This window comes from Carcharodon carcharias, chromosome 4, assembly GCF_017639515.1.
Source record: "Carcharodon carcharias isolate sCarCar2 chromosome 4, sCarCar2.pri, whole genome shotgun sequence".
NCBI classification, from domain to species: domain Eukaryota; kingdom Metazoa; phylum Chordata; class Chondrichthyes; order Lamniformes; family Lamnidae; genus Carcharodon; species Carcharodon carcharias.
Genome location: NC_054470.1, coordinates 200,408,055 through 200,434,679, shown reverse-complemented (window position 1 = coordinate 200,434,679; position 26,625 = coordinate 200,408,055). Strand labels below are relative to the sequence as shown.

Here is a 26,625-nt window from a genome sequence, read left to right as displayed (position 1 = left end):
CAGTGCATCACTGGCAGGGTTAACAAGCCTGCTCTCCTACACGTGCACAAGCTAGTGTTTCAAAGAATTCCTACACATATTAATGTGTTTACCAAGCCACTAGTCAAGTGCACCAGTGGGTATTGGAAACAGCTTTCAAAACTTCTGCCATTTAAAATCATGGCTGACCCATACCTGAACTCCAATAGCCAACTCCTTGCCTAGCCAAAAAGGGATCACAAGGGTAGAAAGTTAAAACTGCAGCTACTGGCTTGCAAGGCACAGCAGCCTATTTATAGGCAAAATTGCCAGAAGGTTTATATAGGACAAGGGACATTTATCACAAGTGTGATAATGTGGACCTTCCTACCAGACAGGGAGGTAGGCCTGCTTCATCAGTAGTGATTGAGGCATTACACATTTAATTAACTTTCCATTTCCAGCAGATGTAACCAAAAACTTAGGCTGGTAGATCGATGAGTCACCAGAAAGACATTTCACAGGAAATGGAGCAAAAGCCTCCCTTACTGAATTACTACCTTCCTCCCAATCCCACCTAGAAGTCAAGTTCTGCTGCCATTGCCGGAGCTCATCATAATGATATACAATCCACAAATGAGCCCTAATCTCCAGCTTTTCCTTCCAACCCAGTGCCCATCTTCCATGGCTAGAGATTTGTGCCAACTGACCAGCCATTAGTTGTAGCCCATCCAGACATTTGGAACAGGTTAACATCCTGTTGTTCCCAAGCTCTTGGCATGGAATAGTACAGAACTGAGGAAAGTGTCCCACAGCTTCACAAGTTGGCAAAACACCCACATTTTGTTTAAACTTCCAAGTTGGTTTGAAAAGCAATCTTGCTGTTCATGTCAATAGCTGATATAGGAATTAATTTTTAAGAAAAGTCCATGGCTTGAGTCCTTGTTTGAATATTTCAACAAAACTTCACTGGGTCAAGATCCTTGACACCACTTGGGCTGCAGCAGTTTCAAGATGATGGCTCACAGTTACCTTCAAGAGCAATTAGGCCTTGCCAATAATAACTGATCCAAAGAGTGAAAAGTTTTGCAATTTACAGGTTAAACTACAACTTTGATCAGGGAATTTTGTTTTCTGAACCAAAGTGTCTCAGGAGCTCCTAACTATAGTCCAGCTCAGGTTAGTCTGAGTAAAAATGCAAGCCCTAACTCAATCAGAACAATGAGCCAAGACACAAACTCAATATTGGCACCGAACTGTTCAGTCCTCCCAGACTATAAATCTGGAGGATTCCGCTAAGGTCATGACAGCAATCCCTCCACAGGGAGGTAGCCTGGCCACTGGGGTCTGAGGCACTATACGGCTGATGGGTAAAGAAATAAAACCACATTTTAAAAAAGTCACTCAAAACATACCCTCACCTGAATTTGCCCTAGAGCCCTTACTGGTAGTGTTCCTGCTTCTGCTATCCAGCAATGTGTTACAGACTAGGACAACAGGCAGAGGTGGTGGTTCGGGCTGTGTTCAAAGGTTAAACCATTGAATAGCTTCAAAAGATTAGCTCCTAAAGTGAAAAACATTAACTCAGGGCATCTATTAGTCAAGAGTAGAGATTATAAGATGCTGCACGAAAAATGTGCACAGGCAGCACCAGGAGATAAGACAGCCAGTTTTACTAGACATGGGTGGGAAGTGTTGAAAGGCAACATGTGGCAGGGGAAGAAAAATTGAGATAATTGGTTGCATCCATAAGTGTATAGCTATCTCCTGTAACTTTGTCCTCTGGTTTGTAGGCAATAAGCAGGAGTGGAGAGAAAAAAAAATGGACATAATCCCAGCCTCAGTTACATCCCCTTTAAACAAATGGAAGTGAGCGATGGGAGATGAAACAGGATGTCACTAGCATTCTGAAGTCATGTTAACTGCTTTCTCTCCAGCCTCAGTTACATCCCCTTTAAACAAATGGAAGTGAGTGATGGGAGATGAAACAGGATGTCACTGGCATTCTGAAGAGTTGTTAACTGCTTTCTCTCCACAGATGCTGCCAGATTTCCAGCATTTTGCTTTTGAGAAATTAATTCAAATTCACACGAGACTGGAACCAGTCATCCAAGGAAGATGCTGCCAAGATTAGTTAACGAGATAGTGGAGGTATAACGAGTCACCAGTACCAGAAAAGGGTGCATCTGAAGAAAGCAAAGATTGGAAATTGGCCATGATCCCACAGTTCAGACAGTGCCAGAGTTTTAGAAAATTGCCTGTTATACCCAGGATAAACCCAGGACTACAGACCAGTTTAACCTTTAATGCGAAAGCTAGCCTAGGACAAAGTGGATCAAACAAAGCAGTATAGAGTGGGGTTATGTCAGGTGTTCAAGAATTGCAGCAAGACATGGACATTTCTATGACACTCATATACCTTAATCATTAAGCCAAGAGTCACATGTGTGCTCAGAGACTTTAATCTTCTGTCAGAATCAGTGCTCTGGTCAAATCTAAAGAATAGTTCTTAACAGACAAGGAGGGTCAAGTCCACTGCAACTTAGTCACCCCAGTAACAGCAAATGGTTGTACATTAACTGGAAACAGACTAAATGTACTGAGTAGAATCCACTTTCCAGAAATACACCATGTAGTGTCAAAGTATTTGCAGCTAGCCTCCCTCCCCAACATTCTCCCATTGACAATCATTCTAGTGTGGATAAGAACAGTTAGGTTCACAAGATCAGTACTACCTAGTTAGTATAAAAGGGCATGGATTTATACAGAATTTCAGTATCCAGAGTGATCTGTGCCACGTTGAATACAAAGGAAAAAATTCATTCCTGATTGAAAGTATTAGCAAATGAGCTCAGCTGATGTTTCCAGCTCAAGTCACAATAGCTTGTACTGGGGAAAGCCAGGGAATTGAACTATATGGCCCAGCATCTGTTGGGGATTTGCTGGGGTCGATAATTAGGATAGAATGATTAACTCAATTCAGTTGAACATGGAGGGCTACCAGCAAAACCAGAGGTTAAATCATGCTGGATGAAAAGTGGCTTGAATTTTTGAAGTGACTATAGTGGTCAACAGGGGAGTGTCCATTGATGGTTTGGACATTCATAAGGCATTTGGTAATGTCTCTCAATGGATTGTTACAACCCATTGAATTGGAGGGAAATTGACCAGGTGACAGTAGGGATAGTGGGTAGGTACTGTACCCTAATTGGCAGAAAGTGTGATTGGTTAAGGGTTTGGATTGAGAAGTCAACTATTCACTGTCAAGGGGTAGACATTTAGAAGGTTAGAGGGGATTTTATTAAAGTTCAAGATAAACCAGCCAGTTAGAGAGTTGATGACTTGGGGACGGAAAAATTAGAACCAGGCCAAGTGTGTAAATTATAAATACTACACAACTTAAGACTGGAACTCAAAAGAGAACTAGACAAATAGGTAAATCAAAACACTTGGATAATGGGAAATGGAGCAGGGTGACAGATAAGCCATGACATCATTTGAATGGCAGAGCTGGCTCAAAGGGCTCCTGGTTGAGGCAGTCTCGTCTATCTGTTTGAGAAAGTGTGGACCTGAAAACAGATGGAGACTGTCTTTTGTTCCTGCTCTCAAACATGGCAGTCATATCACTTAGTGCAAATTGAGCCAGTGCAGACTGAAGCAGCCAAACTCAGATGCAATCTCTTTGCATCATATCACCAATTCCTCCTTGGTGCCCAGAACACTATTTATCCCTCAATATCTCCATTCTACCTTGGGTGTGGAAAATAGCTAACTGCAGTAATCCCTTCACTGCCTGTCAAGTTGCCCTGATGTCACAAACCACCTTCCGTTTGGTGACTGGAGGTGGCTTTCTAGGTTGGAATTAGTTAAAGCATCTTTCTACACATTCCAGCAATGCTTTTGTATTACTCTAACTTGAGATATTAAAACAAACCGATACCTATACCTGAATTCAAGCCATGGACCACTGCATCTTTCTGATCCAGGAGGTTACTGCAGGGCTGCTGATAGTTAAAACAGTCTGCTGATGCCTACAATGGTCACACTATCCTAAAGACAATCTAAAGTCAAATTCAGGACAATGGAAAGCTAGAAGTGAAACATCTTGGAGATGGTACACTTGAGCACCTCCCAAGCAACTTCTAGCCGCCTACAGAAGGGAGGTGGGTGCTATGGTAGCACCACTACCACTTCCAGATCTGCCTCATCTTTTTAAAGGCAGCTAGAGGTGGACAATTGAAAAGCAAGACGACTGCAGATAGTGGAAAGTATGGTTAAAAACTCAGCAAGACTGGTAGCATGTGGAGAGAGAAACAGTTTTGACTGAGGAAGTCATGTTGTTTGACTATTTCTGCACAGCTGCTGCCAGATTTGATGGGACAAGTTGGCCTTTCCAGTCACATTACATGAGAATTTTTCTGGAGGAGTGCAATGGTAAGGGGGTGAGGTGCCTATTCCAGAGGCTTTGTTCTATTTTGTAGAACTAGTAACTACTCTAATGAACATTTTTAACCATGAACTATTAGGGGTTTACCCAAGAAGGTGGTTTCAGCAAGTCAGAACAGCTCTATAAATGGACTGGGTTATGGTCAAATTGAATGACTGATGTCTAGGAGCACACAAACCAGGACAAACTAGACCAATACGATCCTACTTCTAGCATCTTCACCCCAGAGCCATTAGGAATGGACAATACAGACTATTGCCAGCAGTACCCACAAAGTATGAAATTAAAAATCACTGCAAATTGACATTTCATACACAAGGGTCACATTCTTAGCCTTATACACAAGTTTTGTTGAAAGTCCTCTTGCCAAATTGGTACAATCCCATATACTGACAGGCCACATGGAAGTGGTAATGTTCTACCTATAACCACATCAAACCAAATGTCAAGAATTGAGCTCAAAATCCACCTGTTCTTCAGTGAAGTGGTTAATCTTTAGAAATTAAGCCAGAAACTTCAATGCCCCACATTAGGGTCAAAGTACACCTAACTGGCAAATGGACTTTCATGGACTTGAGCATCACTGGCTAGGCCAGCACTTATTGCCAATACCCAATTACCCTGAAGATGGTGAGCCACCTTGAACCACTGCAGTCCACATGATGTAGGTACATGGAATGCTGTTGAGGGAGTTCCTGAATTTTGGCTCAGTCACATTGAATAAAGGGTGATACAGTTTGAAGTCAAGCTCACTTAAATCAAATTGTCTAAAAACAATCTATTCAATTCTAGGGATATGACTGTTTACCTTGGCTTTAAACACTCAAGTTTTAAAAAGAACCACATTTACAGGAAGCATTGCATTACACCAAAATCTTACCTTGCCCCTTACAGGAAACTAGGAGGGTCCAACCAAAGAATATTGAATCAAGGAGGAAGCTCCCATTGAATGGCAATGGACAAGTTCCTGAGTGAATTAGGTATAAGGATGCATAAAGGTAACTAGTTGTACCAATGTGGAATGCAGTTACTGGCATCTGTGGTCAAATATACTTCACAAGGTTGTAATCCTGCTTTCATCCAATTAGAGGTTGGCCTCATTCCCAGTGACCCTGTTGGGAAGTGCACATGAAGTTTGCCATGATGCTGATTCATGGTTTCAGCACAACATTAAACAGTAACTAAGTATAGAAAGGCAGACCACCAACCCCTCTGCACTGAAATGGACAGTTACTCCATATGAATGATTAATGATCTTTGGCAAGTAGCCTGCCTCCTTTTAGTTTGAACAGTTCAAGAGTCAACTCCTAGAGCAAACTAATCAACCAGTCCACCTAAAGCAGATCCTTCCTTAGATGACAGCAGCAGGTGGGCCAAATCCAGTTGAGACAGATGCATCACAACTGGACTTCTCCCTACCAAACTAACACTTGTTATAATCAACTCTACCCTTTGCTCAGATCATCAGGTCTTCAACTAAGACAAACCAGCTAGTGACATGTAGACTTACCTAGAGTAGCACAGGCTAACAATACATTGCCCAAACTATTTCTGCACATGGTGCACAATTTAATAAGTGGTCCTTTGGTCCAATAATATCTCATCCCCTCAAACAGCTTCCAATGCCATGCTTTGAACTTCATTCCTTGGTTGAGAAAGTTCAATATCTGTATTCCATCAAGAATGAAGTTCACTCCAGTTGGTATAAGTCAACCAAACTTCTGCAGGTGAATCCCCAGTTTGGCACCAGCAACAGATGAAGCATAGTTCAGCACAGCTGGAGATTTAGTACACACTCAAGGGTTAATTATGTATATTAATAGTCAGGCATAGATCAGGATAACTATCGTCAAGTGATCCTGTTTTTCCATTACTGCAAAACACATTCTCAAATCTTTCACACTTCAGGAACCCTTGACTCTTGGGGAAAAAAATCCCATAGGGATTTCTAGCTACTACCTAATGATCACTTTGTCCTGTGCATTGACTAGTGTTTAGGAGTTTACTCTTTTGAAGACAGTCATTAACATCTAACTATATCATCTAAATACTTCAGTTCATCCTCTCTTACACATGCATTGCCTGACCACACCCATAAAGCCTGTGGCCAAGAAAGTTTATTGCAGAAGATTAAAGATCACAACCAAAAAATAGGTCCAGATCAACCATGACCTAAAGTCTAGTGGAGTGAGTTTGAGAAGCTAAAGTCTTCTTGTTTCTCTCAAGCAGTTAATGGGCCTCTATTGATGCAGACTTCAGTGCACCACTCATACTACACTAACATTTGATTTTGAACTTAGTTCAGACCCAGGTAATTCTGACATGAGTCTAGTTAGTTAAGTTCTCAATCCCAAAATAGCATCAGTAATTTTTGAAAACTCAGTTGTAGTGTCTAGAGTATAGTCTGCATACTTGCATCATCTCACTTTTCAAAGCCCAGAATTTTATTGGGCAGATAAGGTACAACAATTCAAGTAGGATTTTAAATCTGAGCTGTTTAAATGCAATGTGCCAAATCTGATAATCCAGTCATGCCATATTAAAGACAGTATTTCAACTCAACTAGCTCATGCTAGTGTTCATGCTCATGAGCCTCCCCCCCACCCCCCATGCTTCTACATTCTTTTCTCCCTCATACATCGGAGACTAGGCAAGTACATGTTTCTCAATTTTATGATAGTGAAATTTCTGAATTAATTATTGCTTTCAGTAACTTTAGAATCCCTGTTCTAATCTCCTCAGCAAGTAGAGGCATCTACCTACCTTATCCAAGCTCTTCCTAGGAACGAGTTAGGCATAGAGTTAAAAACAAAAAACTGCGGATGCTGGAAATCCAAAACAAAAACAGAATTACCTGGAAAAACTCAGCAGGTCTGGCAGCATTGGCAGAGAAGAAAAGCGTTGACGTTTCGAGTCCTCATGACCCTTCAGCAGAACTGGTTGAATCCAAGGAGAGGGGTGAAATATAAGCTGGTTTAAGGTGTGTGTGTGTGTGTGTGTGTGTGTGTGTGTGTGTGTGTGTGTGTGTGTGTGTGTGTGTGTGTGTGTGTGTGTGTGTGTGTGTGTGTGTGTGTGTGTGTGTGTGTGTGTGTGTGTGTGTGTGTGTGTGTGTGTGTGTGTGTGTGTGTGTGTGTGTGTGAGCGGTGGTTGTAGGGACAAACAAGCAATGATGGGAGCAGATAATCAAAAGATTTCACGGACAAAAGAACGCATTGTTCCAGTGAAGCCCAACGCAAACTGAAGGAACAGCACCTCATCTTCTGACTAGGCACTTTACAGCCTTCCGGACTGAATATTGAATTCAACAACTTTAGATCTTGAACTCCCTCCTCCATCCCCACCCCCTTTCCATTTCTTCCCCCTTCCTTTTGTTTTTTCCCAATAATTTATTATAGATTTTTTTCCCACCTATTTCCATTATTTTTAAATCTTTTATGCTCCCCCCCACCCCCACTAGAGCTATACCTTGAGTGCCCTACCATCCATTCTTAATTAGCACATTCGTTTAGATAATATCACCAACTTCAACACCTGTGTTCTTTTGTCTGTGACATCTTTTGATTATCTGCTCCTATCACTGCTTGCTTGTCCCTACAACCACACCACCCCCCCTCCACTTTTCTCCAACCCCCACCTTAAACCAGCTTATATTTCATCCCTCTCCTTGGATTCACCTAGTTCTGTTGAAGGGTCATGAGGACTCAAAACGTCAAATCTTTTCTTCTCCGCCGATGCTGCCAGACCTGCTGAGTTTTTCCAGGTAATTCTGTTTTTGTTAGGCGTAGAGTGATGTTAAGATCAGCCATGATCTTATTGATGGTAGAGCAGGCTTCAGGAGCTGCGTGGCCTACTTGTGCTCCTAGCATGTTCTTTAAAAAAAAATCTAAGAAAGCATTGAGGTAAGAGCCCTGGGCCTGTTTAAACAAGATTAGTACCCTCTCTGGACCAGTTGTATAGGGTTCAAGTATAGTTCAACCAAGGCTCAATGTTTAAAGAAGTAAAATACCCAGGTTGGCTGGAAACCTCAGCAGGTCTAGCAGCCTCTGGAGAGAAGCAGAATTAATGTCAAGCCAATATAACTTCCAGCACTTTTTCCAATACACGTTTTAATTGTTTCAATTTGATCCCTCTAGACTCCTGACTGTTGGACTGTGCACTCTGTACTTGTACACTCTGTACCTGTACTGGAGTCAGCTGGTATTTAAAAAAATCAGTCAGGTTCAGGACTTCAGCAGGATATAGGCAATTTCTGGAGATATGGGGAGACCCCTCAAATCTCTTCTATACAACTGGTAGAGGCAAAAACCTCAGGACCAACAAGGGAAAATTTGGTCTTTCAGCCAAGTTCTGTTCTACATGTTGAAGCTTTCATCTTGCACTCATCAGGACAAACAGGAATGTCAACCTAGAACAATTTCAATTTACACTACAGGAAAGGGTGCCAATTGCCTTCTCTATGGCAATGCCTAACTGACAGGATAGGTTCCAAGCCCCTTTGTAATTGAAAAGAGATGCAAGGCTTGAACATATTCCTTTTTGGCAAAGAATGGGTCTGTGTACAAATACCCTGCTAAAGCACCATACACGTGATCCATAGAGCTCAATTGAGCTTAAATTGGTTGTCAGTGTAGCACAGGCTCGTTCAGCAAGTGCTGCATCACAACAGAAGACATGTTTTTGGCTTTGCAAGTGCAGGCTGTTTAGTAATTTGTATGTAATGGGCAGATTAAAGGAACATGCTGCCTGATTTGATCAATTGTTGGGATGTACAGCCACTGCTCAACTGTGGTAGGCAGAACATCTTTGGGCTGAAAATGCCACTTTCATAGCAGCACAGCTTCCTGAACTGTTCAAATTGATATTTTCCTTTCCAGGGACAATTGGAGGAAGACTGGTCATTAAGTAGTGGCCTCTTGGCCCACTTGAGAGTTTGAGGTAGAGTCTCATCAGTTAGCCATTGTCCTTCAAGCTAGCTTTGTGCTCCATTTCTGTCAAGCTTGCAAGGTGAGCAAGTTACAAGATGAGGCCAATCTTATAGCATGTGGAGCCATACAAATCTGTATTGGCCAGTAAAGGTAGGCTTGTGATAGACTGACAAACCCATTGGTGGATTTCTCAACTAGCATGAGAGAAAAAGGGGAGTACATTAAACTGCTCCATCTTAAAATTGGATCACTGGATGGTGTTGGAAGTCCATACACATGGCTGCATGTTTCAAAGATCGAGAATGCATCAATATATTGGAAATATGCATGGTTCCCTTTCCTCCAGCAAGTAAAATATCATGATCATTTGATGTTTAGCACTGTCCTGACAAGTGCAAGATGAAAGCTTCAACATCGCAATTCCATCCCTCAGGGCATCAGTACTAGTGCTGGAGATGACATGGAATGAGACTACTACCCCTCCAAGGGCACTGTGTATGAGGTTTGGTATCCAACTGAAGTGTAACACCTTGCTATTCCAAGTAGAAGACCTTAGGGCTCCTGGGATAGATATTTCCCAGAACAGGTTAACTGACTTCAGTGAAAACAGATGTCATCCTTCAGTAGACAGTAACTGATGAGCTAGTGGATGGGGCAGGAAAAGTCCTAATCACTTAATGTTCCTGGCAGGCAGTTTCTAAATAAGTGGAATTTGGAAAACTTGACACTACACCTTAAAAATGGAATACTTGGGGTTCTTAAAATAGATTTAGAGTTTCCCCTGGAATCAAAGCATTTTTGAAAGAATGCAGAAGATGTGAATGTTTGACTCGGTCAATGCCAAGAGAGCTCACTGGGCCTTGATGCTGAAATGTGTGGAGATTAATTCTCCTGTTTGCATCAGGCTAGCCGCACTGAAGCTGGAAGACAAATGGACAATGAACTAGTGCCTTGTCCAGTGTTTAGAAAGACTGAAGCTCAAACTTTGAACAGGCACCCAGGTTGTAACATTCTAATCTCTGCTCACTGTTGAGGGAAGACAGTGAAACTCTAAACCAAGGGAATGTCACTCCAAACCTCCATTGAAGTCAGTTTCACAGCCAAGATCCCACAATTATGTGGTTGGCTAGTTGATCTATAAAATTGGTTTGAGGGAAGGATGCTAGCAAGATACAAAACTCAAATGTGGGATTTGAACAATCAGAAATCCTGAATCAGGAACAGAACCTAGTCACATTTGAAACTGATCCCTGAAATAGTATCTGCTGGAATCCTTGGGTCTGCCGGAGGACAGCCAACCTTATTGATTCACCCCAAGGAGTCAGATGCTGGAGGGGAGATTTTGCAGCCAAGTTAACCCATGTGACAGGATAAAAGAATCTTGCAAGAATCAGCAAGTCACAATCTCACATCCCAGACAGTCACTCCCTCCACCCTGTACCATCTACAGGATCTACCACAGCAGCTTGCTCAGGCCTGTCCAACACTGAGGAAGGCATGTGCTTGGGAGCACCATCACTTCCCATGATTAACTATCACCATCCCTTCACTGGGATTGGGTCAAAACCTTGGAACCCCTTCCCAGCAGCACTTTGTGCACTTACATCAGTCAAGATGGCCCATAACTTCAGGGTCAGTGGCACAGGTCATCCACTCCATGCTGGTGTTTATACTCCATTTGAGCCTCCTCCCATCTCATCACAACTGTTTTTCTCCCTCATGCCTGTCTAGCTTCCCCTTAACTGCACCTATGCCATTTGTTTCAACCACTGGTTCTTTGGAATTCCCCCTTACTGGGCTAAGAGGGTGCAAGGTCAGTGGCTGAGAGAGACAGTTGGGAACCAGTTAGTAAGACTGACAGTTGGAGTCAGTGGTGGTTGGAGGTCAATTCTCTCAGTTCCAAGGAGTTCCTCAGGGTAATGTCCTAGATCCAGCCATCTTCAACTGCTTTGATGGCCTATAAGGTCAGAACTGGGGATGTTTGCACCATGTTCTGCACCCTTCATTACTTGTGTTTGTGCCCATATCCTGGGCATTCATGCTTGGGCTGATGTGTGGCATGAATGCTATTTGCCACTTAAGTGCCAGGAAATGACAATCTCCAATGAGAATCTAATGATCACTTCTTGACATTGTGGCATTACATCACTGATTACAGCCCTAACATCATAGTGGTACCATAGATGAGAAACTGAACTGGACTAGCCATATAAATACTGTGGCTGCAAGAGCAGGTCAGAGGCTAGGAATCCTGCAGTGAGTAACTCAGCTCCTGTCCCCAAAGCTTGTCCACCAGCTACAAAGACATAAGTCAGGAATGTGATGGAATACTCTCCACTTGCCTGGATGAGTGCAGCTCCAACAACACTCAAGAAGCTCAACACCATCCAGGACAAAGCAGCCCACTCAATTGGCACCCCATCCATAAACATTCACTCCCTCCATCACTGATACAATGGCAGCAGTGTACATCTACAAGATGCACTACAGCAACTCCAGGCCCTTAGACAGCACCTTCCAAGCCCATGACCTCTACCACCAAAAACCTTGCAATCCTCCCATGGGGTTCATTCCACAATCAAACTAGCTACTGAAAGAGACCTTTTTACTCATTACTTAGCCTTAAGGAATAAACTGTTCAGTAAAATCATACTAGAACCTCAACCACATTCCCAAAGGTTTCTTTAAACCATTTGATGGGTTCCTCAAGTCTTATTCCGTCTCACTCCATCAGCCCCAAACTCATCTCAGCTGGGAAGGATGCAGAGCAAACCCCATCTAAATCCCAATCCAAACCTGATCCCAGGACAGCAGTCAGATGCTTACGTACATGGATTGCAGCATAGACTAGGCCCTACAGATCCCTGAAGAAAATTCAATTAATTAAAACAATGTTCTGGCGCAGCTAAGTATGGGGAGAAAAATGTTAAATGGTACTGAGGTAAGTGTAGCTCTAATGAAAAGGATGAAATAAGGAAATTGGAAATAATATTTCCTGCTAAAGTTAAACAAAATGAAAGGAAACAAATTGGAGAATACAAGTGAAGCCAGCAATGGGTTGTTCCTGGCTCTGTGGGCCCAGTGGAGGCAAAGATGAGCCAGGTTGGAGTGACAAATTTGTATTTAACCACTTTCACATTACTTCATTAATATTGTGAATTTAGACAATCTTATTTCTAGGATGTCTGATCTGAAATCTCAAGGGATTAGGCCCTACAGTTTTTGTTAATTATACAGAAAGCCATTGGTTCCCACCAGGGCATCTATCTTTCCACTTGACACCCAGGATAGTGCACCATCAAATAATACATAACTGCACTCAAATCACAGCACCTTAATGTAAGATAGTCTATATTTACTTAGCAGTTGAATTACCTGCAATTGCTCTGGATTGAAATGAATGCTCAGGTTTGGGGGGGTGGGGGGGGTGGGGGATGAAGAAGGGGGACTAGAGTTGCCACCCAAGAACTTAAAAAGGTTAATTGAAAGGGCCAGTTTACAAATACATAAATTTGGCTTGCATTCCTTAGGGGGCCCAGGGACTACTGAAAATGATCACAATTTAATGAGAATGCATAAAAGCCACTTCCCTGTTGGAAAAGCCAAAACAAGGTGTCAGAAATTAAGCTCATTTAAACACTTTGCACCCCTAAAACTTGTGGGTGAACCAAAATGCTCCAAAGTAGATTTGATAACAAAAGATATAGCTGGCCAAGTGGAGTCAAGGTACAGATCAGGGCCGATCAGATTTCCTAGTGGAGTAGGCTGGGAAATTATCACCTGAGGTTTCCAAGGAGTTGTGGGGTAGTGTAACAGGACATTCGATGGAGAGTTGTCCCTGTGCATCCTCAAACCTGGGATGAAAAGTCTTATTATATAGGGCATTGGTGTGACCAAGTGTGTAGCATTTGGGCATATAACTGCCCTCGAGTGTTGCAAAGGTTCACTAGGCTAGTTCCTGCGATGAAGAGATTGTCCTGTTGGTGGGGAAGAAACAGAAGAGAAGATTGATTAGACTATGCCTATATTCCAGGTGAGATTTGAATGAGACGATCCAACAGAAACAAAATTAAAGGATAGAATAGGGTGGATGTAGAGTAATATTTCCCCTGACCATAAGCCACAAGCTGTAGGAGTAGGCCATTCAACCCAGAGTCTGTTCCACTAATAAAATCATGTCTGATCTGATCATCTTCAACTCCACTTTCCTGCCTTTCCGCACCCCCCCCCCCCGCCCCATAACCCTTGATTCCCTTACTCAAAAATCTTTCAGCCTTGAATATACTCAATGACCCCAACCTCTACAACCCTCTGTAGTAAAGAATTCCACAGATTGACTATCCTCAAGAAATTCCTCTTCATCTGTCTTAAATGGGCACCCTCCTATTCAGATTATGCCCTCTGGTCCTAGACTCTCCCACAAGGGGAAACAACCTCTCGGCATCTACCCTGTCAAGCCCCCTAAGAATCTTATATGTTTCAATAAGGTCGCCTCTCATTTTTCTAAACTCCAATGAGTACAGGCCTAACCTACTCAACCTCACCTCAAAAAAAAAAAAAAAACCCTCTATCCCTGGGATCAACCTAGTGAACCTTCTCTGGACTGCCTTCAATGCCAGTAAATCTTTCCTTAGATAAAGGGACCAAAATGGTTCGGTATTCTAGGTGTGGTTTAACTAGTGCCTTGTATAGTTGTAGTAAGACTTCCCTATTTTTATACTCCATTCCCTTTGCCTTCCCCATTACCTGAACTTGTATGCTAACTTTGTAATTCATGCACAAGGGCCCTCAAATCCCTCTGTGCTGCAGCTTTCTGCAGTCTTTCTCCATATAAAAAAAAATATTCAGCTCCTCTATTCTTCCTGACAAAGTGCATAACCTCATTTTCCCACATTATATTCCATCTGCCAGTTTTTGGCTTACTCACTTTAACCTGTCTATATTCATCTGCAAACTTTGCAATAACACATTCACTTCTCACCCAAGTCATTAATATATATTGTAAATAATTGTGGCCCTAGCACCAATCCCTGTAGCACTCCTAGTTACAGGTTGCTATCTTGAAATGTCCCCCATATCCCAACTCTTGTTTATTAGTTAGCCAATCCTCTATCCATGCTACCAACATCATGGACTCTTACCTTAAGCCTTCTGTGGTACCTTATTGAACACCCTTTGGAAATTGAAATATATTACATCTACCAGTTCCCCTTTGTCCATCCTGCTTGTTACCAAAGAATTCTAAAAAATTTGTTTTTTCCTGATTCGAAGAATATAGAACGTCAGATCACATTCTTAGAAGGGATGGCCATTCAACAAAGACATTTCCAAGGGTTGAGAATCTTAAATTCTCTACTTCAGCCATGGATGTTCATTGTTCATCACTTAACTCTTTAGGTGCTCCGGGAAGGGAAGAGAATAGTGCACAAGAAGAGGTAGAAAATTAACTAGGATTTTGAATGGTGGAGCAGGCTTGAAGTGCTGATTCCTCATTTATTTGCCTCCCCAGAAACAGTGCCACCTCATTTCACCCCTCTACAACTTACATTTATTTAGCACCTGTCACGATTAAGAAAAACACCAAACTGCATCCGAAATATTGAACCGGAGTTCAAAAATCCACACAAGCCACTGGCTGGAATGCTCTAGGACAACTGAGATAATGGAACACCACTCTGTTGCCAGATGAGGTACTTTTTAAAAGACATCCAGAACCCAACTGCTCCCTCCAATAGAGGAAATGGAGCATAATGAGAGGGGAATTAAGAAATCCCGTGAACAATGCCCAGACAGATGTGAATTTACTTCCCACTTGTAATATACAAAAGGGGTTAAAAGTGAGCAGAGAAGCTGCCCTAGTCTGTCGGTGGGTGTGCTGAAAGCAAGTGCTGGTTAAGTTCAATTCAGAAATAACAGCCACACATACCCCTGCAAATCACCATTTTGCAGGTATCCCAGTCTCCCTCTGCTGAATTCAACACTACTGGAACCTTGAAACTGACCATCCTCCACTGGAGTCAAATCTACCGGACCAAGCGAAATGCTCCTTTTTAAGCCGTATGACCATATATGCATGTTTATTTTTCTTCATTACGTGGTTCATGAACTTACTCATTCCTTTAACCAAGTCTGATCAAATTGGCTCCTTCAAAACCAGAATGATTGGGTCTGGGAAAAAGTATCCTCAAAGGGATCCTTCAAATTAAAAATAGTGACCAACAGAAAGGAGGCCAAATAAAGACAGAGCCAGTTCATCCCTCACCTAGGGCATCATTTGGGGAAGTGACAAATTGAGTCTTACCTAAAATCAACAACTTGGGGAACATCACCCCTGGGTGGTGGATCGTTACACCTCATGGTAAATTAGGACAGGGCAGGTGACAAAAATATGGTTCAAGGACGTGGATTCTAAAAGACACATCCCTCAGGAGAAGTTCCTGAGCTTATGACCATAGGCAGCTAGCTGTGCTTTCAGCTGTCTTACGACAGATTAAAGTTGGGGGATGCAGGAGTGGCTAGAATTACAGTGTAGAGATCTAGCTTTTAGGGATGAGTGGAGCTGGAGATACAATGCAGTGATGTTTTAACATTTTACCGGTGTAAACTGGGGGGAGTAAGAGCAGCAAAAACAAAAATAGCTGGAAAAACTCAGCAGGTCTGGCAGTGTCTGCTGAGAGGAATGCAGTGCAAATGCTGCCAGACCTGCTGAGTTTTTCCAGCTATTTTTGTTTTAGATTTCCAGCATCTGCAGTTTTTTTGCTTTTACCTTAAGAGCGAAAGAAGCAGACTGACTTGAAAGTGAGAGGGAATTTTAACTCTAACCTGGAAAGACTGTGTAGTGAGAGTCTGATGAGCAAATGTAACTAGAGTTGATCAGTTAAAGTTCAGGGTGGGAGGCAGGAGAGAAAAGGCCAGCCAGAGCAGCAAGACAAAGATTTTAAAAATAAAGTTTGATGACTTCAGTTAGACACAGACAGTGCTGATCCCCATCTTAAAATTAGATCTGAAATGACAACCCATTTTATTTTTGTCCACACTGGCTCACGGAGGAAGGAAAACAAAGGATTTGGATATACTCCAGTACATTTATTTATAGAGTGGAGCTGCACTGAGGCAACCCACTGAGCACAGGATGTCTTCAGCTTAGCATCTCATTTAGCCTCAAGGTGTATAGGCTGGGTCGAAATGGAGAACAGTTCAAATCCCACCATGGGCAATGGGAGAATTGGAATTTAAAGCCAGTGAAAGTGAGCATGAAGTGGATTGTTGTAAAATAAACCCTGTCCTTCCTGTGACTCCAGTCAAGGACTATTGCATCAAAGCATTCACTACCTAGGGATGGGTAATAGATACCAACTTGCCAATGACCAAGAATGAGAAGCACAACCAGAGACAGCTCAGCCCAAGGATTATCCTTAGAGATAACAAAAAAATGCAGATGCTGGAAATCCAAGACAAAACCAGAAACAGAAATACCTGGAAAAACTCAGCAGGTCTGGCAGCATTGGCTGAGAAGAGTCATCAAAGGACTCAAAACATCAACTGTGCTCTTCTCCGCCGATGCTGCCAGACCTGCTGAGTTTTTCCAGGTATTTGTTTCTGATTTTGTCAAGGATTATCCTTTCCTCACCACCATATGTACACACTACCCCTCAGTCACATCTTCACATGTATCTGCACAAACTCGTCCACTGTTTGCTAGTGACATGAAATACTGGATGAGCAGAAGTTCTTAGCTGAAGCTATTGTTTTCAGTGCCTGATCTGAAAAATTTCCTAGCTACCAATCCTCCTGGGGAGGAGACCCAAATTACTGTTTGCAACCATCTTACCTGATACGAGTTTTTGAACACTCATTCAAGGTGCAATGTCAAACCTACTTCCATTACTGGCAGATACTAAGCTCCCACTGGAGATAAGGAGACAGCTACAGTTCAGCACAGGTAGATTACCACAACCCAGCTATGGTTCCTGCACTATTAAGTGCAGCGTTACTAGTGGAAAGGTTTCCAGTTATGCAATGTGATAGACACAGCCTACAAGATAGAGGTCAGTTAAGGCTTAAACTGCTAATACAATAGCAAAATACCACAGATGCTGGAAATTTGGAACAAAATGGTGGAAAAACGAGCATCATCTGTGGAGGGAGGGTTAACGACATGCTTCAGGACTACTAAAGCCCTAGGCCAACAGGTTTTTAAAACATTTGCCAGTAATGTTTGAGTCACCAATATCAGCTTTTGAATCTAAATTGGAATTGGATTGAGACTAGAAACAGTCTCAGAACATAGCTGGGGGTTGGTTTATTAATGCTGTAGGATGGAAGTGACTAACACTTGGAAAATTGAAATTTGGGCTACAGTAAACAGCTGGAGTGTTTAATTGGCTAATTTTTTTTCTGAAAGATAAAAATCATGATGGTCATAAGATTCTATGACAGAACTGGCTAGCATCACCATCAAAGTGAAAGGATTCTCCATTTAGGCCAGGATGCTTGAACCCAGTGACATGCAGTCAGCCATCAATTAATGGTTCTAGGTAGTGCTAGTGTTACTTCCCCACCCTGGTATGGGGCAGGTGGGGGGTGTGGAGAAGAGATACCCTTGTTACATAAAGCCTTTAAAAGCTGAGAGTATCAATCCCTTAGAGGGAGTCTGCAACTAGTAGAAGAGGTGTTCACCCTGCCCCCATCCAGCACAGAAGCCTCTCCACCCCAAGTATGCTACAAGACCCCGTGCTGGGTGTACATTAACAGCTACTCCACTGGAGGAGTTGGGGGGGTGGGGGGGGCAAGGGGAACTGAAGTCCCATTGAAACAAGTAAAAGCAGGAAACTACAGATGCTGCAGTTAGACAACTTTACAGTCAGTTCAGTCTACACCAGATCAGACTTGTCTGACATTACAAGCCAAAGATTTCACATGCACTTAGCTACAGTAAACACTCCAATCTACAACAGACTAACTTCACTTTGGAAGCAGTGTGAAGTACTTTGAACAGAGGGGTGTGATTAGACAGACAGAAACAAACAGTTGATACTAAGTCTAACTCTTGCATACAAAATCAGCTAAAATTAGGATACATCAAGTGCACAAAAGTTTCAGAAAACTTACCAGCCTGAGTCACCTGGTTTAGTCCACATTTCCCATATAACTGGCAGGACCGAGACAGACACTGAGCTCGGAGGCTGGTGCAAGTGTTTAGCTGTAGTTTGACCCCCAGGGTGGAGACTGCTGTGGCCTCGGAGATGTTTCCAATCAGATCCTGGCAGCTGAAGCTTCAGTGGAATGTGCTGCAATCCGAACAGGAACAGCCTCCCCCGTTCAACATGCTGTCATTCCAGGATTAACCCTGTGTGCACACATTCGCCCCACATCCAGGATTAACCCTGTGTGCGCACACACTCCCCACATTCAGGATTAACCCTTGCATCTCTACTCCATTCCAACATGTCATTTCAGGATTAATCCTTCACCTCTCCTTCCTCCATGCTGGAAATATAGGATTAAAACAAACTTCACCCCTTTCCTCCCAAACCTGTCACTCTAGGATTAACACCAGGTGTCTGTGAATAGTTGTTTTTAGGATCAACTCTGGCATCTGACCTCAATCCCAGGGTTCACTGCCTATTCACAGGATTAATTGGCTGGCCTCAACCCTGTCCCACACTCTGGCAAATTACTATTAAATTTAGATAACATTAAAGTGCTCAAAAAAGGGACAATGGGTCAAGTTCAATATTCACTCAACCTGCTCAATTCAAATCATTGTGATTAGGTTAGCTCTGTGGCCAGTGTGTGCAGGGATGGTCAGTATGAACAGACAACAAGGATTCAGAAATGACACCATGGAAATGGTATGCTCATGCAGTTTGTGGCAGTGTTTGCCCACTCTAGTAGTTCTAATCTTGTACCTTTATCCTCTATTGCAGAAAGTGGAAATGAACTAGTCTGGGCCCCAATTTTGGCAGCTCACCCAACAAGGAATCTTGGACTGCCTGTCTGGTAGTAGCCAATGGGAGGGGGTTTGGGTTAAAAAAAATCCATCCCAGTTCCTCCTGGCTCCAAAGAAAGGGATCATAGCTCCCATAAATGAGTGGTTTTAATTGGAAAATTCTAGTTTCTACCACACTGAATTGCATGGTCCCAAAACACTGTTTAAAGGTAAAATGATATTTCAGTTTTGTAATCCATGCCTCAATCCCCAAACTCCATTAGAAAATTTATTAGATCAATTAGTCTTCAATGTTACAAGGTTAATTATCTGGGTGAGGCAAAGGCGATCAAGTCTTCATTTCACTCAAGTGGATATACTCATTCCAGTAAGAGTCACCATTATTGCAATATGGACCAATTGGAGTGTATTAAGTATGGAAACTTACCATTCAAGTTTAGTTACACAAACTTTATTTACAGGATTTAGGCCTGTATCCGATCATGTACTGAATAGCAATCCCAGAGAGACAAAGTATCACTGGATAAACAGCCTCAACTTGCCCCAATTCTATATTCTCTCTTGTCCTTAATAGCTTAAGCTTCCTAAAGGCTGTGTACACTCCATCCAATATCTGGTCACCTCAAGAACTGAGGAATCAGAAATGGCCTATTTAAACAGATAATTAATTCTAGCTAGAAGTAAAATCAGGGAACAAGAGACCAATTGGTTTGAACACAAGCCAGTAGAACTTTAGCAAAAGAAACTTCAAATTTAAAGTCAGGTTAATCCATTTGAATTTTAATGAGATGAAGGGATATAGATTTGGTATACATGGAATTTCAGAAGACAACCAATAAGGTACCATACAGCACACACGACAATGAAGGTTAGGGTGCAGAGAAAGGGATTGGAAGTTGGCTACAAAGTAGAAAACAGCAGGCAAAAAGTGAAGGGAATACAGGTGGCAGTGGGTGACATCCCATCCTGATCAGAAAGCTTTATTCATTCACGGGATGTGGGCTTTGCTGGCTGGGCCAGCATTTATTGCCCATCCCTAGTTGCCCTTGAGAAGATGGTGGTGGTGAACTGTCTTGAACTGCTGCATTTCATGTGGTGTAGGTACACCCACAGTGCTGTTAGGAAGGGAGTTCCAGGATTTTGACCCAGCGACAGTGAAGGAACGGTGATATATTTTCAAATCAGGATGTTGAGTGACTTTAGATGGGAACGCCACCACCACCTGCAAGTTCCCCTCCACCTACTGCCTGTGGTCATTGGTTTGGAAGGTGCTGTTTAAGGAAACTTGGTAAATTCCAGTAGAGCATCTTGTAGATGGTGCACACTGCTGCCACAGTGCATCGATGGTGGAGGGAGTGAATGTTTGTGGACATGGTGTCAATCAAGCAGACTGCTTTGTCCTGGATGATGAAAAGCTTGTGTTGTGTGAGCTGCCCTCACCCCAGGCAAGTGGGGAGTATTCAATCATGCTCCTGACTTGTGCCTTGTAGATTGTGGACAGGCTTTGGCAAGTTACTCACCATAGGGTTCCTAGCCTCTGACCTGCTCTTGTAGCCACAAGATTTTTGGCTGGCTCAATTCAGTTACTGAAAATTGTAACTGAGGATAGAGGGGGATTCAGTGATGGTAATGCCATTGAACATCAAGGGGTGATGGTTAGATTCTCTTGGTCATTGCCTGACCCTTGATGAGAATGTTACTTGCCACTTGTCAGCCCAAGCCTGATATTGTCCAGGTCTTTTTGCATTTGGACATACTCCCAGATACTGAAGTAGGCCTTAATGGTGCTGAACAATCAGCAAACATCCACAATTGACATTATGATGGAAGGAAGGCCATTGATGAAGCAGCTGAAGATGGTTGGGCCAAGGGCACTACCCTGAGGAACTCCTGCAGCGATGTCCTAGAACTGAGATGACTGACCAACAACCATCTTCCTTTGTGCTAGGTAGGACTCCAGCCAGTGAAGATTTTCCCCTGATTCCCATTGACTCCAAGGTTTGCTAGGGCTCCTTGATGCCAGTCAATTGTGGCCTTGATGTCAAGGAGAGTCATTCTCCCCTCAGCTCCAGGGTGAAGTCCCATTCTAGGACTTTAGGAAAGTGCTCATAATGCAACCAAGCAGATTTGAACATCAACCTGTAAATCCTTGCAACATATATTGACAGGTGGCACAACAGAATCTGGTCAGCCAGTAGTTGAAGCTGATGAAAACCACTGCAGTACCTTGCCAAGCATTATGACCACAGATGTCTATGGTTGCCATGCCCATTTCAGGGCATGGTACTTGGAGGGTGAAGGGAAGTTCATCTGTGGGGGGGGGGGGGGGGGGGGGGGGGGAAGTGCCCAGCCAGGATCAGTATGGGACCACTTTAGAAACCTCAAGTTGGAAGGCAATCAATCAGCAGCAGTTGCCAACTCCTGGAGAGGCAGCACAACCAGAGGGTTTATTGAACACCCATCCCTCATCACAAGGATCCAAAATTCCAAACAACTGTGACCAATGTAGAGAAACCTCTCTGCTCTCTAGTGAATAAAATCAAAACCCGCAACCATTCCCAGGAAACAGAGTTCACGTCCATTGCAAATATTCCCACAACTTTCCCCTTGTTTCCCAGATTAGATAATTAGACTCCATTTTTGGTTAGGAATGGATCACTCCCTCAATTTCACTGGTTTGAAACTGGTCTGATCCTGGGGGATACCATTGACTAGAAACTAAACCTGCCACAAATACCATGGCTACAAGTCAGAGGTTGAGGATACTGAGGAGAGTAACTCACCTCCTGACTCCCCAAAGACTGTCCAGCAACTACAAGGCACAAGTCAGGAGTGTGATGGAATACTCCCCACTTTCCAGGATGAGTGCAGCTCCAGCAACACAAGTTTGACACCATCCAGGACAAAGCAGCCTATTTTGTACTTCATCTATCACCAACATGCACTCTCTACTGGAGGCAGTGGCATGTGTACACCACTGAGTAAATGCACTGCAGCAACTCACCAAGGCTCCTTTGAAGGATCTTCCAAACCCATATTGAAAGACAAGGGTGGCAGATAGATGGGAACACCACCACCTGCAAGTTCCCCATCAAGCCACTCACCACCCTAATGTGGAACTATTGCTGTTCTTTCACTGTCACTGGGTCAAGAATCCTCAAACTCCCTTCTAACAGCACTGGGTTTATCTACAGACTGCAGTGGCTCACCACCACCTTCAAGGGCAATAACAATACTAGCCTAGCAACACCCCAGTACTGTGAAAGAGAAAAAAGACTATGTACGGCACTATGTTGCGATGTAGTGAATGCTGCTGTTTTCATATCATGAGGTCCCAGTGTGATAATAACCAGCTAATCTATTAATGTTGGAGGGACAGACAGGGAAGCTTCAATGTCTCCTTTTGAAAAATGGCTCCTTTTGGTTGTTCTGAAGTCTCTGGGATTAGACTTGAACCCATGGCATTTGAGCAACATCCCATGATTGAACGAAACTGGACAGGCTATCCACATCCAGTTAACTACTCAGACATGTGACAGACTAAATTGGTCAATCCCAATTAGAAGAATTCTGCAGAGACCAGGAGTCCTCAATGATCAGGCTGGAGTTTTTGCAATATCTTAAAGATGGAAATGGAGGAGCAGAAGAGAAGGTGTGAGGAGGCTGAGAAAGCAGTGCCAATGATAGGACCCCAATTATTTCAGTGATGGCAGTTGTTGGCACTGGGTTTTATGGAATCAAATCTGGCTAGCATCACAATTTCATTTCATGTAACCCAGCATGGCCAGGAAATGAACAGTGAGCTCAGACAGTTAAGCAACTGCAGGCATGCCAAGTTGAGCAGCTACTACACTAAAAAAAAATGTGCAAATACTTTACACATGCTGCAATTTGCTTAAACGAGTCATATTGCCCAATGTTTATCTTCAAGCTTCAAGGCAAAGGGAAGACATGTTTTTTTTTTTGGACAGCAAGGGTGGGGGGGGCGGTGGGGGGGGTGGTCTCTGCTCCATTAGTTGCCCACCTCCTGATATGAGAAAAATGTCACAGGGTTGTTGAGGCAGCAACAAGATAAAAGATTGCGTTTAGAGACTGAACAGCATGTTCACTTGTAGTCACAACAAATCATCCTAATCTAGCGTTCATGTGCTTTCCAGCAGGGCAGGGGGCAGGATAAGGAAGCATATCATTTTCCTTGATTTAGGAATAGCTCAGTTACTGACTTATGCAAGGCCAGTTTTCAATAAGAAACCGGCAAGTTAGTTTTCAGAAGCCCTTCAAGTCAAACAGCTTGCCGTATGGGCCCATCCAAATGCCCACTGTCAAAACATTGGTCCATTTAACCAGGTGTGACAGCATTAAAAAGTTCCTTCCTCTTCACATGGAAACAGCAGCTAAAGTGTGAACATTTTAGGATGTTGTCAACCTTCAAAGCTGTATCTAGGCCCTTGGGTCAAAGCATTACGGCTTTAAAAATAAAGCGGTAGTGTATTGTGTAGGGTCAGTCTGGCTGTCAACCAAACTTGGTACTGCAAATGAAAACTTACCCATGCAAGTGACGCCACCAATTACTGGAGATGATTGCACCTTGAGGCATCAGCTTCTGAATTAGGATGGCATTTTTCTTTTGAGAGTCTGGGATGGTGGGAAAGATTCCACTTCCAAACACCAGGTACAGGTCACCAAACCAAGGTGACAATTCCAGTCATTAGCATTTAGAACAAAAACAGAAATACCTGGAAAAACTCAGATCTGGCAGCATCGGCAGAGAAGTACACAGTTGACGTTTTGAGTCCTCATGACCCATCAACAGAACTAAGTCTGATTATTGCCCCTCAAGCAGGTACAGATCATCAAGATGCTACCAGCAGGTGCTCCAAGGGTCAACTAATGCAACTGTGGTGCCTTGAGTTAATACCAATCATGCTCAGGTGGACAATTCTCTAGGGTACACATATGCAATACTTAATTTTTAAGAGACTACCCTTTCAGTTGTTACTTTCAATAGTTTGGGGGAGGGATGCAGAGAACAGAGTGCCACCTTAGTGGCCAGAACTCCAGTTTAGGTACAGCACCAGTATATTTGGAGTCTGTTACTTACTAAGTTGGGAAGTTACCTAAAAATGAGGAAGAAAAAAAATGGAACCAATCCCAAATTAAAAAGATACTCAAGGATTCCTTTCAGATCCTCTTTTAGGTGTGGCACAAATTAAGCCAACAATCAGAATTGTGTTGTGATGGGAGGGTGGACTGTTCTCACTCACTCAATTCTAGAATTGTGGTACCAATTGCTAACTGCCTACAGGATTCAGAATGGAGGAGGAGTATGGCCATCACCATGGAGACCAACTTGTCAATTAACCATTTACTTCAGTTCCCCTACTGAATAACTTTACATCTGTTTGACAATGTCTACAGACAAAATAAAGGCTTCTGGAGTGATTTGACATGCAGTTCATGTTTGGAAAAATGAGCCAAGTAGAATTGTAAGAGCTCAAACTGGATGTTCTTTTACTGAATCAGCACTCTTGAGGCAAGTCAACTTGAAATGCTAGACGCTGGTGCCAGTTGTAGATGCTGGCACTAAGGTCAAATGCAGAATGCTGCTGTCTCTGCAGCTAGTTTGTCCTCACTTGCTTTGTTCTCCCCAAATCTTACCCTCTGCCCCAGTCAAGCGCCAAGCTAGGCGTTCAACTCTGCTCGTCTCCAAAATCTCTAAGTGTTACCAAGGTAGGCAGCCTCATATGGCTGAAGCTCAAAAATCTTCTGGGGCACAGATCAAAAAAGGTGGGGTTGGGAGTGGGTAGAGGGTGGGAGATGCTTGATTGACCTAGAAAACCAGCAGCCCAGGTGAGGTAAAGAATCGGAGACAGGGTCCCAAGAGGGAAAATTGAAACTTATTCAAACTTCCTGGACCAGGATTTTTCTGCCATAGGTAATGCAGCAGGACAGCCACAAGCTCATCAACCTTCAGGACTGGGTGATCCTGACAGTGGGCTTGGCCAGAAAATTCCATCTTTGTAAAGTCATAGTTCCTCCCCCTAATCCAGGGACCAGCATCAAGATAGTACAAGTTATGGTTTGCTCCTTGCTGTACTACAATCCAAATTTCAGATCATCCCTCATAAGTCTGTTCTATTGTGTTTCCATTCTAGAAAATTCTTCCTTAAATTTTGCACTCCAGGTGAAAAATCTCCCTCCCACATATACAAGCCTCAAAGCAGAGTCACACATCCATACTACTGTGAAGGAGAGAAGTTTCCTCTTAAACAGACCGAGCCTGTCAGATAGATGGTTAACCTACACCCACTGCCTCAGTTCAGCTTGATGCAGGATGGACACACAAGGTGCAAGAAACAGACTTACCTTCTCATCTGATGCAGTTGAAGCATAGATTCCCCCAGAACAAAACTATGTAGCATAAAAAGGCAGCTTTAACAACCCAGACTCCAGTTACAGAAACTGACTCCTCACAAAGGAGGTTTTGTATCCTATTCCTGCAGAATAGGTACAGGAAACTGGAGCGCAGCCACAGGCAAACAGTGCAAGCCTTGTAGCATACTTCATGATGTGTGCAGTGACTTCAACACACTGCATCAAACTGAACAAACAGATCTGACAATGAGAACTCCAACTTTCATCTGGAACTCATTATCCAATTAGATGGAATTTAGGTCTGGTCCAAGATAAATATTTAATACCTCCAGTGACAAAAAGGAGAATGGTATTGGAAACACCCCACACCCACCCCCAAATTCCTAGCTACAAATTACAGACTTCCCTGGAATGGAGCAACAGGGTCTGGGTCCATGTTAACCCTATGATAACCAGGAATATTCCAGTCCTAGAGGCTGACCAATTCGCTGAGCGACATCGAGCAGCAGCTACATCTTGTGGACCAACTATTTTGGAAAATCCTGCATTCCCAGTCTACAGCTTCCAATTCCAAACAGATTATTCTACCTTGTGATTGGTGTAATGGCTACAAAGTTGACCAAGGACTGGAATGCTCCAGTTAGCTGAACTTTGATTCTGAAATGACCCCATTCATAACTCTCTACCCTAACAGGGAATCCACCTCTTACTCTAGAGTTCACAAGTTTTATTTGCTTGTGTTAAGTGTTATTTGATACAAATTAGTCAAGTCCTGTTGGTTAAACGTATTCGATGTACTCATCTCTGAGAAGGAGAAATAAGGTATGCTGAGGGTTAGGATGAAATAGGTTAGATGAAAACCAGATGGGTTGGATAACGTGTCTTTGTATAATTGTAAATTTATTACTTTATAAGTGGAACAGCTGCCACTTGCTCTATTGAGAAATAACTGGTTAATTTTGATATGG

General features: G+C 43.0%; 1 protein-coding gene across 6 annotated transcripts in view; it reads right to left on the bottom strand.

Moving 5' to 3' along the window:
* dab2 (DAB adaptor protein 2) overlaps positions 1–25,876 on the bottom strand; it is a 56,863-nt gene extending 30,987 nt beyond the window's left edge. Inside the window, exons 1-2 of one of the 6 annotated variants that reach the window (XM_041186675.1) lie at positions 18,442–18,629; positions 13,111–13,307 (exon numbers count right to left, since the gene is read on the bottom strand). The gene's annotated coding sequence lies outside the window, so the exon portion shown is untranslated. Of the gene's footprint in view, positions 1–13,110; positions 13,308–18,441; positions 18,636–25,648 lie in introns of those variants that run through there. The other 5 variants (XM_041186674.1, XM_041186678.1, XM_041186677.1 and 2 more) reach the window with 5 other exon arrangements.
* Positions 25,877–26,625: the final 749 nt, after the last annotated feature.